The sequence below is a fragment of the Agelaius tricolor genome, unplaced genomic scaffold, assembly GCF_023055355.1.
Source record: "Agelaius tricolor isolate 1412-34295 unplaced genomic scaffold, bAgeTri1.0.p SCAF_16, whole genome shotgun sequence".
Taxonomy (NCBI): Eukaryota; Metazoa; Chordata; class Aves; order Passeriformes; family Icteridae; genus Agelaius; species Agelaius tricolor.
The window spans coordinates 487,471-501,579 of NW_027269276.1; positions in this window are offsets into that span (position 1 = coordinate 487,471).

Genomic DNA, 14,109 nt, shown 5'->3' on the forward strand with positions numbered 1-14,109 from the left:
TTGGTGCCACGAGAAGCCAAGCAGGCACAGAGTGCCCAGTCACCAGCTGCTTGGGATCAAGCATTGCAAGGCAAAAGGGATTTGATTGGAGAGGGCTTTGAATGTGCTGGTCCTCAGAGTTCCTGTGATTAATATAGCAGTTAATTAGCATGGTGAAGATTTTAAAACTTCTGTTAATTAGAGGTTGATGTTACTCTGTGTCCCAGTGCTTCAGGATGGAGGAATCTTCCCAAACAACCCCATCTCTCTGTGCACTGTTCCATTCTGACCTTGTGCACGTGGATTCTCCTCCCAGTGTGCACCAGTTCTGGTGGCCTCACACATTTCATTCCTTTATTTTATTTTATTTTATTTTATTTTATTTTATTTTATTTTATTTTATTTTATTTTATTTTATTTTGTTTTACTTTATTTTATATTTTATTTTATTCTATTTTATAATTAAAAAAAATATCTTGACTATTGTTCTGATCTGGGATATTATTTTGGCCCGCACTTAATTAGTCATAATTCAGAGGTTTTCATAAGTCACACACTGCACATGCTGAAGTGCTAATGAGGCATTTCCATGCTGAATCACCAACTAATGATTTACCAGGATGATTTTGTTATTAAATCCCAACCCCTGGCTCTGGCGAGCAGCGCTGGGAGACGCCTGTTTGCTAATACACGGAGACAGTGGAATGCAAGCAGAAAATATTATGAACTCGTCATCAGAGCGCTGACATATTGATGTGGCACCTGCACCTGCCTGCAGGGTTTTCCAAAGCCGCCGGTGAGGAGGGCTGACAGATCGGTGATCTGCAGAGCCGGGCTGCTCCTGCGCTGCAGCCCCGCTCCCGCACAGCCGGGACCCGGCAGCGCCGGGGAGCGAACCTCGGGCACTCCGCCCATCCCCGGGACCCTCGGGCAACGGGGGCGCACGGGGCTGGGCTCTGCACCGCCCTCCCTCACCCTCAGCCTCAGCCTCAGCCTCAGCCTCACCGCGGTGCCGCTGCCATCAGGGTAACTGAGCCCATCGTGGTGCCCAGGGACATCCTGGTACACGGGAGAATCCTGGTGCCCGAGGGAATCCTGGTGCCCAAGGACATCCTGGTACATGGGAGAATCCCGATACCTGAGGACATCCTGGTACACGGGAGAATCCTGGTGCCCAGGGACATCCTGGTGCCCAGGGACATCCTGGTACATGGGAGAATCCTGGTGCCCGAGAGAATCCTGGTACATGAGGGAATCCTGGTACATGAGAGAATCCCGATACCTGAGGACATCCTGGTACCTGAGGGAGTCCTGGTACCCGAGGACATCCTGGTACCTGGGAACATCCCAGAACCCGAGGACACCCTGGCACCTGAGGGCATCCTTGTACGTGAGGGAATCCTGGTACCCAAGGAGATCCCAGAACCCAAGGACACCCGGGCACCTGAGGGCATCCTTGTACCTGAGGGAATCCTGGTACCCAAGGAGATCCCAGAACCCAAGGACACCCTGGCCCCCGGTGCATCCCGCCCGGCTGAGGGGAAGTCAGTGAATGCTCCCGCCAGGTTCTGTGCCAGGGTTCTGTGCCAGGTTCTGTGCCAGGTTCTGTGCCAGTGCATCCCAGTGGCGGTGGGGCCCGGGCTGGGGGCTCAGCCGGGATGGTGGGTGGGAACAGGGCCCCTGCTGCCCCCGGGGTGCTGCCCGGGCTGTGTTCGGCTAGCTGAGCCATAATTCCCGTGCCGTATTTCCCGGTGCAGGAGCAGCGTCCCGGCCGCCGCGCTGTGTCCCGCTGGCAGCAGCCCTGACGCGGTGGCACTTGTCTCTTCATCCTGTCCCTGCTGCTGCCGCTCCTGTGGCGGGCTGGGGCTGGCGGCGGGAGCCGGGGCCGTGTTTTGCAGGCTGCAGCGCAGCTGGTGCCCGGCGCCGGGGGAAGGGAAGGTGAGCGAGGGGGAATTCGGAACCGATGCGCTGCTGACATCCGCACGCCGCAGCCCAGCGGCTCCTGCTGGTGCAAACATCTCCACGGGGGAGCGGGGAAGTGATGCATTTAGAGGGATTCTAGCAAGAAATTGCAGAAATGCCTCCCTGGGGCCGAGGTAAAGGGTTGTTAGCGGCGGTGTTTATTCATGAGCACAGCCAGCCAGGGAAGGAGGAATCCTGGAATTGTTCTGGGAGCGGAGCGGGGAGGTGCATCCATTTCTCTCCCTGCTCCACCTGCACTGACAGTTCCATGGCTGGGGGGAGGGCAGGTGCCGTCCCAAGGGGATCTGGAGGGTGGGGAAATTTCCTTGGAGCGACATGGGGGCTGGCACCAGCCAGATGTTTTGGTTGCTGCAGGAATCCGTGGGTGCCAGGGAAGTTTGCAAATGGTTGGGCAGGGAAGATTCTGATTGAAGACCCGTTTCAGAATCAGCTGATCCAGATGGTGAGAGGGAGTATTTTGTGGATCAGTAGTGCTCTGTTTTGGGCAAAAGGGCAAAGAACTGACAGAGCCCTGTCATTGTCCCTGGATTGTGTACAATTGTGCAGGTGAATAAATCTGTGAATCCCAGAACAGTTTGGGCTGGAAAGGACCTTAGAGCCATCTCATCCCACCCCTGCCATGGACAGCTTCCTCTATCCCAGGCTGCTCCAAGCCCTGTCCAATCTGACCCTTTTCCAGGGATCCAGAGGCAGCCACAGCTCCCCTGGGCACCCTGTGCCAGGGCCTCATCCCCATCACAGGGTGGAATTCCTTCCCCAAACCCCATCTAACCCTGCCCTCTGGCAGTGGGAAGCCATTCCCCATGTCCTGGCACTCCAGGCCCTGTAAACAGCCTCTCTCCAGCTCTCCCGTACTCTCCCAGCCCATGGATATTTTGAAGAGTGGCCGTGCACGGTGTGCCTGTGCCCTGAACTGCTCTTCTCCTGCCCTGGCACCTCCAGGCACACATTCACCTCCTGTTTTGGGAGAACGTTGTGCCTCCTTTTGCTGTTGCTGTGCTCCTGGGATGGGGCAGCTCCCAGACCCGTGGCTGCCTGCCCAGCCTGGGTGCTGGCCCCACGAGTGCTGCAGTGGCTTTGATGGGACCCCGAGCCCCGTGGTGACTTTGGTGGCACCGTGAGCGTGGCAGTGGCGTTGGGGTGCCCCCCATGCAATGCCCCGGGCTGCATTAACCCTTTCCACAGCCCGGGCAGTGCTGGCACCCTGCGTGCTGCCGTGGCCGGGCAGGGCGTGCGGAGAGCACAGCAGGAATGCAGAATGAGATGAGATGTGACAGCCCATCTTGCTGGGAACATCGCTGTAATCTGCACCAGAATGTGCTCAGCCGGCCGGAATCGCCGCCAGCCCGAGCGCGGTGCCCGGGCGGTTCCAGCCCCGGGCGGTTCCAGCCCGGGCGGTTCCAGCCCCGGGCACCCGGAGGTGGCGGTGGCGGGGCTCGGGCGCGGCCCCTGCGCGGTGCCCGCCTGCCCTCCCGCGTCCGGGGCCGGGGCCAGCACCGCGCCCTGCTCCGAGCTCCGGGGCACGGCCCCGGCCGGCTCCTGGCAGCCCCAAAGGCCCTGAACCCCAGGGCACCAACACTCTCTGACCGCGGGGCTGCTGCTGCTGCTGCTGCTGCCACAGCTGCTCTGCAGAGACCGAGGGCGAGCCCTGCCCTGCACTGCAGGGTCGGGGACGATAGATGGACCCGCTGGGCTCATCTGGGTCAGGGCTGCCCATGCCCAGCCTCAAGAGCATCTCCAGGGGTGCCGGGGGAGTGGGCTGGCACTGAGGCTGGCAGTGGGGCTGGCACTGAGTCTGGCAGTGGGGCTGGCACTGAGGCTGGCACTGGGGATGGCACTGAGGCTGGCAGTGGGGCTGGCAGTGGGGCTGGCAGTGAGTCTGGCAGTGGGGCTGGCAGTGGGGCTGGCACTGAGGCTGGCACTGAGGCTGGCCGTGGGACTGGCAGTGGGGCTGGCATTGAGGCTGGCAGTGGGGCTGGCAGTGGGGCTGGCAGTGGGGCTGGCACTGGGGCTGGCACTGCGGCTGGCACTGCGGCTGGCAGTGGGGCTGGCAGTGGGGCTGGCAGTGGGGCTGGCACTGCGGCTGGCAGTGGGGCTGGCAGTGGGGCTGGCAGTGGGGCTGGCACTGGGGCTGGCACTGCGGCTGGCACTGCGGCTGGCAGTGGGGCTGGCACTGAGGCTGGCAGTGGGGCTGGCACTGAGGCTGGCCGTGGGCAAGCAGCTCTGCCTGCAGGGCTGGGCTGCCAGGGGCTGCTCCAAAGTGTCCCTGCACTCCTTGGCGTGTGATCCTGTCAGATCAGGGACAATCCTGGCCTGGGAGCCTGGGCACATTTCCAGCAGCATTGCTCAGGGTTTGGCTGCAGCCCTTGCCCAGGCACATGGTGTGTGTGAGTTTCCATCCACAGCAGAGCAGCTGGGGCTGCCCTGGGTCCCTGGCAGTGCCCCAGGCCAGGTTGGACACTGGGGCTGGGAGCACCTGGGACAGTGGAAGGTGTCCCTGCCGTGGCAGGGGTGGCACTGGGTGGGATTTAAGGTCCCCTCAACCCAAACCAGTCTGGGATTCCGTGGAACTCCTCAAGCATTGGTGCTGGAGCCTGGGGGTGGAAAGGCTGGGGCGGCTGCAGGAGAAAAGCCATTCCTGCCCCAGCAGGCTGCCGGCAACACGGTGGGGCCTTGGTGACTCCTGCGCCAGCACCTGGGAGAGAAGGAGGCGCAGAGCAGCGGGGAAGTGGCCGCGAGTCGCCATGGCAACCGGGATGGAAACATCACCAAAATGTGTCAAACGAGGGGAATGACAAAAAATAGAAACCCAGCGTGGTGTGGGCAAACACTGCAGCTCCACGGGGCTGCTCCCGACAGGCCCCGGGCAGCCTCCCCGGGCCGTGGTGGCGGCGGTGCCACCCCGTGCTGTCCCTTGGGGCGTCCTGTGGCCCCAGAGCAGCCGTGAGCAGACCCCGGTGCCCCCGGGGCAGCCCCTGGCTCCTCACCAGCAGGGGCACACGAGCCCTGCCCTGCCAGCCCAGGGAGGGACAGCGGGCACAGGCACGGCCGGCACCTCTGCATGAACCCCCACAACTAATTAATCTGTAATAATCAGCCATGTGCCTGCTTCCAGCTGGTTTGGTTTTGGGGTTTTTTTTGGTTTTGTTTTTTTTTTTTAAGCAAATGGATTTGTAACCAATTTGTGTTATTTTATCTGTCACTTCTGCTCCCAGGATTTGTAATTTTAACGCATGACATCAGTTAATCACAATTCTCTTCCAGCAATAGTTTTAATTAAAATCACTTTCCCCTTTTTTGGCTCATTCAGTGCTGTCACTGAGGGCTGCAAATGAGATCACAGGCTGGAAGTTGTTGTTGCTGCTGTTTTATATTCACCACTGACGTTAGGAACTGGGGAGGAGCAGGGATGGGGCAGAGATGGAGCAGGGATGGAGCAGGGATGGAGCAGGGATGGGGCAGGGATGGAGCAGGGATGGGGCAGGGATGGGGCAGGGATGGGGCAGGGATGGGGCAGGGATGGGGCAGGGATGGGGCAGGGATGGGGCAGAGACAGAACAGGGATGGGGCAGGGATGGAGCAGGGATGGAGCAGGGATGGGGCAGGGATGGAGCAGGGATGGGGCAGGGATGGGGCAGGGATGGAGATGGGATGGAGATGGGATGGAGCTGGGATGGGGCAGGGATGGGGCAGGGATGGGGCAGGGATGGAGCAGGGATGGAGCAGGGATGGAGATGGGATGGAGCAGGGATGGGGCAGGGATGGGGCAGGGATGGGGCAGGGATGGAGCAGGGATGGGGCAGGGATGGAGCAGGGATGGGGCAGGGATGGAGATGGGATGGAGCAGGGATGGGGCAGGGATGGAGCAGGAGCCCTCTGGGGCTGCCCATCCAGCACTGCGGGACCCAGTGATGGCACCGGGGCTGGAAGGTCCCTGCGAGGAGCCGGGGCGTTCCCGCACTGCCATCCCCAGCCGCCGGAGCGGCCTCTGCCCGCAGCTCGGTTTCCGGCCGGTTCCTCGCAGAGCCAGGAGGTTTCCAGCTGATTCCTCACCCGCCGCTCCGCAGTGACCCTGCCCGGGCTGAAGGAGTTCAGTGCGAGCGCTGGGGCAGGAGCAGCTTTGTCAAATCATGAGCTGTAATTGCCTCAACTTCACGGCTCACATCACACGCTGCTCGCTGCAGACACGGCTGCTGCTTCCCGAATCCATGCCCGAAGCAAGCAGCTCCGACACCTGATGTGCTATTCAGGTCCAGCCGTGCTGCCGGCTCTGCTGACGAGCTCCCCGCAGCAGCCGGGGTGAGCCCTGACCGCCGCTGCCGAACCGCAGCGCGGGTCCCGCCCGGATCCAGGTGCGGCTCCGCGCAGCCCGGCGGGGACGGGGACAGGAGGGGCACGGTCCCCTCCGCCAGCGGCCGGGCTGTGCCCCAGCGCCGGTGCTCTCAGCCCAGCCTGGAGCGAGCCCCAGCCCTGCCGTGTGCTGGCACTCCCGATCGGCTGAGGCACGGCCGGGGCTCCCAGAGCGCTGCTCTGGCTGGGGAGGCACCGCCGAGCCCCCAGACCCTGCCCCGGGTGGGCTGAGCCTGGCCCAGGTGTGCCAGCAGCTGTGCCAGCAGCTGTGCCAGCAGGTGTGCCAGCAGGTGCGCCCGTGCCATGCTGAGCACCGAGAGGGGGTCCCACCCTCCCGGCAGGGACATAGCAGGGATATAGCGGGGATATAGCAGGGACATAGCAGGGGTATAGCAGGGGTATAGCAGGGATATAGCGGGGATACAGCAGGGACATAGCAGGGACATAGCAGGGGTACAGCAGGGGTATAGCAGGGGTATAGCAGGGATATAGCAGGGGTATAGAAGGGGTATAGTGGGGATATAGCGGGGATACAGCAGGGATACAGCAGGCATATAGCAGCATCCTGCCGTGGGCGCCCTCCCTCCCGCGGCCTCTGGGGCTGGCCACACCTTCCTGAAGGGACGCTGCAGACAGGTGGGGTCGGTCTGTCCCTCCGGGCAGCACTGGCAGAACCAGAGGACGCAGCCTCCAGCTACGGCAGGGAAGGGATAGGGTGGATATTAAGAAAAAAAAAATCACTGAAAGAATAACAAAGTACTGAAATGCTCTTCCCAGGGAGGGGGTAGAATCACCATCTCTGGAAGTGTTTAAAAACAGACTGGACATGGCACTTGGTGCTATAGTCTGGCTGAGGTGTTGGGGTATAGGTTGGACTCGATGATCTTAGAGGTCTCTTCCAACCTCCTTATTCTGTGATTCTGTGATTCTGTGATTCTGTGATTCTATTATTCTGTGATTCTGTGGTTCTGTGATTCCATTATTCTGTGGTTCTGTGGTTTTGTGATTCTGTGGTTCCATTATTCTGTGGTTCTGTGATTCCGTTATTCTGTGGTTCTGTGATTCCATTATTTTGTGGTTCTGTGATTCTGTGGTTCCATTATTCTGTGATTCTGTGGTTCTGTGGTTCTGTGGTTCCATTATTCTGTGGTTCTGTGATTCCGTTATTCTGTGGTTCTGTGATTCCATTATTTTGTGGTTCTGCGGTTCTGTGATCCCTCGTGGGCACATTTGGGCACTGCAGGGTGCTGCCACCCCTGCTGCTGACACTGTGACCACCCCTCCAGCTGCCCTTGTCCCGGGCTTACCTTCCCTGTGGGTATTTAATTTGCTTCACTCTTGGCAGATTGATTTGTTGGGTTTTTAAAAAACCTCCCTTTTTTCTAAAGTGCATTTTAGTTCGCTGAAGTGCAGGGATGCTGAGGTTGGATTTCCACCTCCCCCAGCCCTGGGCCCGGCCTGGTGTCCCTGCTGGTTGCGTGCACGCCCAGGGATGGGTCCAACGGGTGGCATTTGGCTTCCAGAACATTTTTAACTTGGAAAATGGGAAAAAAATCAAGCGATGACAAGAGCATTTATTTGTGCGGCTGATGCTGCCAATGGCTGGGGTTTAAAGGCGTATTTTTGCCATTTTCTGAAGTCAGTTGGAACAGAGAGACCGAATCCAACACAGTGACACCTCTGACGGCTTGGAAGGGCTCCTTCAGCTGCAGCAAAGCTCAGCAGGTTTGACATTTGAAACTCCCTCATTCCACTGCCAGGCAAAACCTAGGCCTTTGCACTGTATTTTTCCTGCTGTTCCTCAGTGCAAGAATTCCTGCTTTTTCTGGTTTCACACCATTATGAACACACCAGCTCAGGAAAAAAATAAAATTCTGCTGTAATGATAAAATTGGCTGTGGAATAGCAGAAATCTGGCTTGTTCATGTGGTGCCAGGCTCTGGGGAGCTCTTGGATACCAGGGCTGCAGTCATTGTGTCACTGTTCTGAACACAAAGCCACCGGGAAAGTGAGATTTTAAGGGATTGTTTGATGTTCAGCTTTTCAGGATTAATTCCTGAACTGAACAACAATCCCTGAGGTGCAGCCATGGGCAGGAGGAAGCTGTCCCCTGTCCATGCTCCCTTTCTGCTCCCCAGACCCTGCTGCTGGAGGGGACGGGGATTTGTCCCCTCCCTTCAGAGCTGGCAGCCAGGGACCCTCGCTCCCCCTGCCCCTTCCTGCTGGCACTGAATGGATTCTCCTCTCTGGGTTCAGCCTGGGACAGCAGGAGCGAGGCAGGGAGGAGGCACTGGGGGAGGAGTGCAGTGGAAGGGATGTGGGAGGGATGCAGCAGGAGGGAGAGATGCAGGAGGATGCAGGAGGGTGCAGGAGGGTGCAGGAGGGTGCAGCAGAGGGGTGCAGGGCAGGCCCTGACCCTTCCCAGCCCCCTGCCCTGCTGCTGCCTCCACTCTGGGCACTTTGCCTGGGTTTCTCCTCCCGGGGCTGGGACAGGTCCTGCCACATCTGCTGAGGCTGATGGGACCAGTGGGAATCCCCGGGATGGGGATCAGTGGGCACAGCAGCTCCAGGCTGGGGTGAGCTGAGGGCTCATTAGCGCTCATTAGCCCTCATTAGCAGTGGACTCCCAGGTGCATGGGAGGCAATTCACCAGGCACAGGCAGCATCGCTGGGGGAGTTTCTGGGTCATTTTCAGGCATAAAAGGGCCAAGCACTGCCCAGTGCATGCAGTGGGGTCTGTGGGTTCTGGGATGTGTTTGTGGGTGGGTGATGCTGCTGCACTGGCACCACCTGGGCCAAGAGCTGGGCATTCCCAGGGGAATCTCCCTCTGCATCTCCAGCTGGGCATGGAAGCTGATCAGAAGCACCAGGATTCCTGTCAGAGGTGAGCTCTGCACAGCCTGCCCGGGCCAGGTGAGCTCTGTGCTGTGTGTGCTGCCAGGGGTGCCCGTGCTGGGCACGTCTGATGTCCTGGGGCAGTGGAATGGGCTCCCAGGGGATGCTGATGGGGCAGTGGAATGGGCTCCGAGGTGATGCTGATGGGGCAGTGGAATGGGCCCTCAGGGGATGCTGCTGGGGCAGTGGAATGGGCTCCGAGGTGATGCTGATGGGGCAGTGGAATGGGCTCCCAGGTGATGCTGATGGGGCAGTGGAATGGGCCCTCAGGGGATGCTGCTGGGGCAGTGGAATGGGCTCCCAGGTGATGCCAGCACCTGCCCTGAGCCGGTACCCCACTGGCACCCACTGCTGTCCTGTTTTGGGTTTTTGATAAGCAGGTTACAGGGAAGCAGGTCACTGCTGCTGAGGCTCCTGGGTGTTTATGTAACCCAGGTGGAGTGAGCCAGGTTGTGCAAGAGCCTGGCTTGTGTGAACGTGTGCTGTGGTTTGGAGAGTGGTGAAGGCAGGGACCTGGAAACAGGTCAGTTTAGGTGAGATGTGAGGAAGGAGCTCTTCCCAGTGAGGTTGGTCAGACACTGGCCCTGGCTGCTTAGGGAAGCTGTGGCTGCCCCATCCAGGACTGTTCAAACCCAGGCTGGATGGGGCTTGGAGCAACCTGGGCTAGCAGAAGGTGTCCGTGCCCATGGCAGGGGTGGGATGGGCTTCAAGGGCCGTTCTCACACATCCATCCTGTGATTCTGTGGCACAAGGCTGCCCGGCAGCAGGAGCACAGGAAGGTGTCCCTTGGCAGGGAATGGCAACCTGGAATCCCTGAGGATGGGAGCTAACACAGCCCTGCGTGTGGGACACGGGCGGCCAAGCTGGGGCAGGATCTGGCCTGGGCATGGAGAGCAGCTCAGGCTCTGTGTGCTCTGCCTCGGGAAGGATGCCTGAGAGCAGGAGGGGTCCCAGGACTGAGCCACGGGACCCCCAGCCCATCCCCTGGTATGGGGAGGTGAAGTGGGATCCTGTGGGAGGGAGGAATGCCACTGGCTCCGTGGGATTTGAGCAGGCTCTGCTCTCCCAGAGCCGCATTTCACTGCCGAGTGCTAACTAGGTCAGGCAGGACGAGCCCAGCCGTACCTGTCCTGCGGCAGCAGCGCAGAGCCCCGAGCTGAGCGGGGACAGGGACCGGGGTGACACCGAGCCCGGGGTGACACTGAGCCAGGGTGCCACCGAGTGGGGACAGGGCCCGGGGTGCCACCGAGTGGGGACAGGGCCCAGGGTGACACTGAGTGGGGACAGCACCCCGGGTGCCATGGAGCCAGGACATTGGCCGGGGTGCCACAGAGCCGGGACATTGGCCAGGGTGCCACCAGCGACACCAGCGAGCGGTGGGGCCCGAGCGGGGCCGAGGGTGTGGCAAAGCCCTCGGGGGCCCCTGGGCAAACCCCTCGGTGCCTCCATCGTGCCTGGCCATGCACGGTGAGCAGATCCCCCAGAGCCTCTTCCTCCTCTTAGGGCTGAGCAATGCTCCTGCTAAAAACAGGAATCCTGCTATTTTAAATACCAGCTTGGGATGATTCAGTGTCTGCTCAGGCAGACACGAGGCGATGAGGGTGTTGGTCTTCAAGCCTTATTTTCGGGGAACCTCTTCCTGCCGTGCTGGGTGTCCCCAGCGATGTGGAACCCTCAGGAGATGGGACAGGCTCCAGCGGCTCCCCCGGGCTGGGACCACCAGGAGCAGCTTCCCAGGAGGGGAGAGCTGCTGAGCCCTGCGGCAGGATCGCCTCTCCAAACCCTCCTTGTCAGCACAGCCGCCCGTGTCCCTGCAGCTCAGCAGCTTCCTGTGCCCTCGGGGCAGGATCCTCCCTGCCAAATTTTCATCCTCTTGCTGCTTTCCTTGTGCTGTGTCTCCAGCACATCCTCCCTCCTCCAGATGAAAGTGCTCGGGTGCCCCAGCCCTGGTCCCTGACCCCCCACTTTCCATCCTGGAGTAAAATCCTCCCTCCAGCACTGCCAGAGCTCTTACACAGATAATGTCACTGGGAGCAGTAGGCTTTAGCAGAAAATTCCCTCTTTCAGATGTGATTGATTTGGATTCCCCCCAGTCCTGGTTTCCAGGCACCAACGGCTGCTGGAAACGCTCTCCTGGCGACAGAAAATCCATGGGAAAGCAGGCAGCCTGATGAAGTATTCATGGGGATTTTCATCACCGGTTTTACCCGCTGCAGGAAAGTCAGCTTTATTTTTAGTGAAGGATGGATCCAGCAGAAACACAGGAAAAATACTCCATCTGCCTGGGAGCTGCATGGGGGGCACTGGAGAGGGCCCGTGCCCGGGAGTGGGAACCAAACAAACCATCTCCTGAGCGTTGCCTGGCTAATTCTGTAGCCATGAGGACACCTGAACGAGGCTGTGGCTGATCCTCTGCTGCCCCGAGTGCTGCAGGCTCACTCCTGCTGAGCCTCCAGTGATTCCCATCAGCTCCCTGACCCCCAGCCTGCCTCTGTCCAGAGAGAGCAGGAGAACCAATCACAGCCGATTGACTTGCCCTATCCAGAAGAATCTCCCTGAATTAGCAAATGTTTTATTTGTTTCTATAATGGACAGGAAAACGTCCCTCAGTGCCTGGCAGCTGCACCCATGGCCATGCCAGCCCCGGGAATCCCAGTGTCACTGAGCCCTGATGGGACACTCACATCTGGCTTCAAATGATCTTGCAGCACGTTCCTGAGCCAGCCAAGCTCAGCCACTGCCTTCCCTGGGTTTTCCCACTGCCTTTTCCCCACGGGCACTGCTTGCTGCCCGGGCAATGCTGAGATGTGCTCTGTCAGCAGCAGATGCTTAATCTGTTTAAAAATAAACCCATCACTCTCCTGTGACTGATGGGAATCTGTTACAGCAAATCCCACTGTAATGAGGAGCCCGCCACGGCTGCCAGACCTCAGCACTTTCTTCCGTTCTTTGCAGGGCTCCAGAGGAGGGCTGGGGTCCCTGTGCTGTGGCTCTGGAGCTCGCCATTCCCTGCCCATGTTTGTGCCCATTTACTGACAGCCCCAGGTCTCTCCTGGTGGGCACAGGGACTCCTGGGGCCTGTCCCTGCTGTGGCAGGATGACCTGTGCTGGCCTGGTGTCCAGGGGATGGGGCTGGCTGTGCTGTGGGCTCCCCACCGTGCCCTTGGGGAGGATAATCCCAGTGCCCTGTAAGCAGCTCCTGCTGGGGCTCACCGGGAGCCTTTGCCTGCAGCAAGTGGGGCAAGAGCTGGATGGGTGAGTGACCCTGTGCTGCCCAGGGCTCCTGTGACACCGCCTGTGTCAGTGCCAGCTGCAATCAGGGCCTGCTTCACCCTCTAAGAATATGATAATATTTCCTGTGGTTTCTGCAGCTCCTTGGGCCATCACCTCATAGCAGGTACCCGAGTGTCCTGTTGTGCTCCCAGCTGGCTGGTGGGGAGACAGGGAGAAAGGATTCCTTGGTGGCAGTAAGGGATGAGTCGGTTCCAGAGATTTGGATATTAAATCCTTAATTAGCCACAGACTTTGGTGTGCAAGAGCCCAGCAGGCGCCTCCCAGGGGTGCTGGCAGCAGTGGCAGTGCTGGCCTTGCTCCCCCAGGCCAGACCTGCTTGGACACCCGTGTCCAGCCCAGGACAGAGTGCGCAAGGTGACCCAGCCCTGCCCCCAGCGCCTTCCCCGTGTGCCCAGCCTGGAGCCAGGTGAGCCCAGACAGACACAGGCTGGGAATGGCTGTGCCTGGTGGCACCTTGTACCTGTAGGGACAGCAAACAGCTGTAAAATCCCAAAGCCTCGGCACCCGGGGGGCTCAGTGCTGTTCTGCCTGCCAGGTGGCAAACCCCAGGTGTGACAGCAGGGACCTCGGCCTGCCGAGTGCAGCATCACAGGGTTACAGACCCCCCTCTTGGCTACAGCGCCTTCTGAGGGCCTGCAAAACATGGCAGAGCCCAAAAATACCTGTCTGCCACATCCCTGCTGCAGGTGTGCTTATGCAGGTGTGCTTACAAGGCCTCTGTGCTGCTCGGGTGGCCCCTGGACACATCACCTGCCCTGGCACAGCTCCTGTCCCTGTCCCAGGGTGGCAGTGGGACAGCTGGGGCCGGGGCAGGGCTGTGTCCCTGTCCCAGGGTGGCACAGGGACAGCTGGGCCCAGCTGCGATGCACAGGCCCATCAGAGAGGCCAGCCCTGGTGACGCCAGGGGACAGGCAGTCCCCGAGGGAGGGGAAGCTGCCCATCAGGCCAGGGCAGTGTGGAGAGGCTCCCCGAGGCAGGCAGGGTCCCCTCAGTGCCAGGGAAGGCAGGGCTGAGCCCCTCGGGCTGCTGTGCCCCTCGCTGTCCCTGGCGGGCCCCCAGCCAGCCCTGCCCTGCCCTGCTGCAGCGTGGGGAGGCAATTCCTCCCCTCCTTCTCTCGGGAGGGGAAGCTGGCACCCCGGAGTGGTGTCAGAGCCCTCTCCACGGGCTCGGGAGCGAGTGAGAGCTGCTGGCACAAATTACCGGGCTGTCATCCCCCGTGCTGACACCCCCAGGGAACAGCTTAGCGGTTCAAAGGGCTGCTGGAACAATTTGGCATCGCATGATCACAGTCCCGGAGCTCTGACGTTAGGAAATGTCAGCAGTGAGGAGATTTCTGCAGCGGGGCTGCCCCGGGGCTGGGCACGGCACAGGGTGTGGTGCTCATGATAAATTGCCCCCGTGAGCCCTTGAGCTGCTGAGGAGCCCTCGGCTGAACATCCTGGGCCCCCAGCACTGCGGGCAGCGGCACCGAGCCCGCCCAGCGCCAGGGGGACCCCGGGGACGGGAAGGGCACCCGTGCTGCTGTGGCACTGGTGTCCAGGCTGGCACGGGGAGGGTGCAGCTGCCAGCCCCGGCGGGCGTCCCCCACCCTGCCCTGGGGCACCAGGT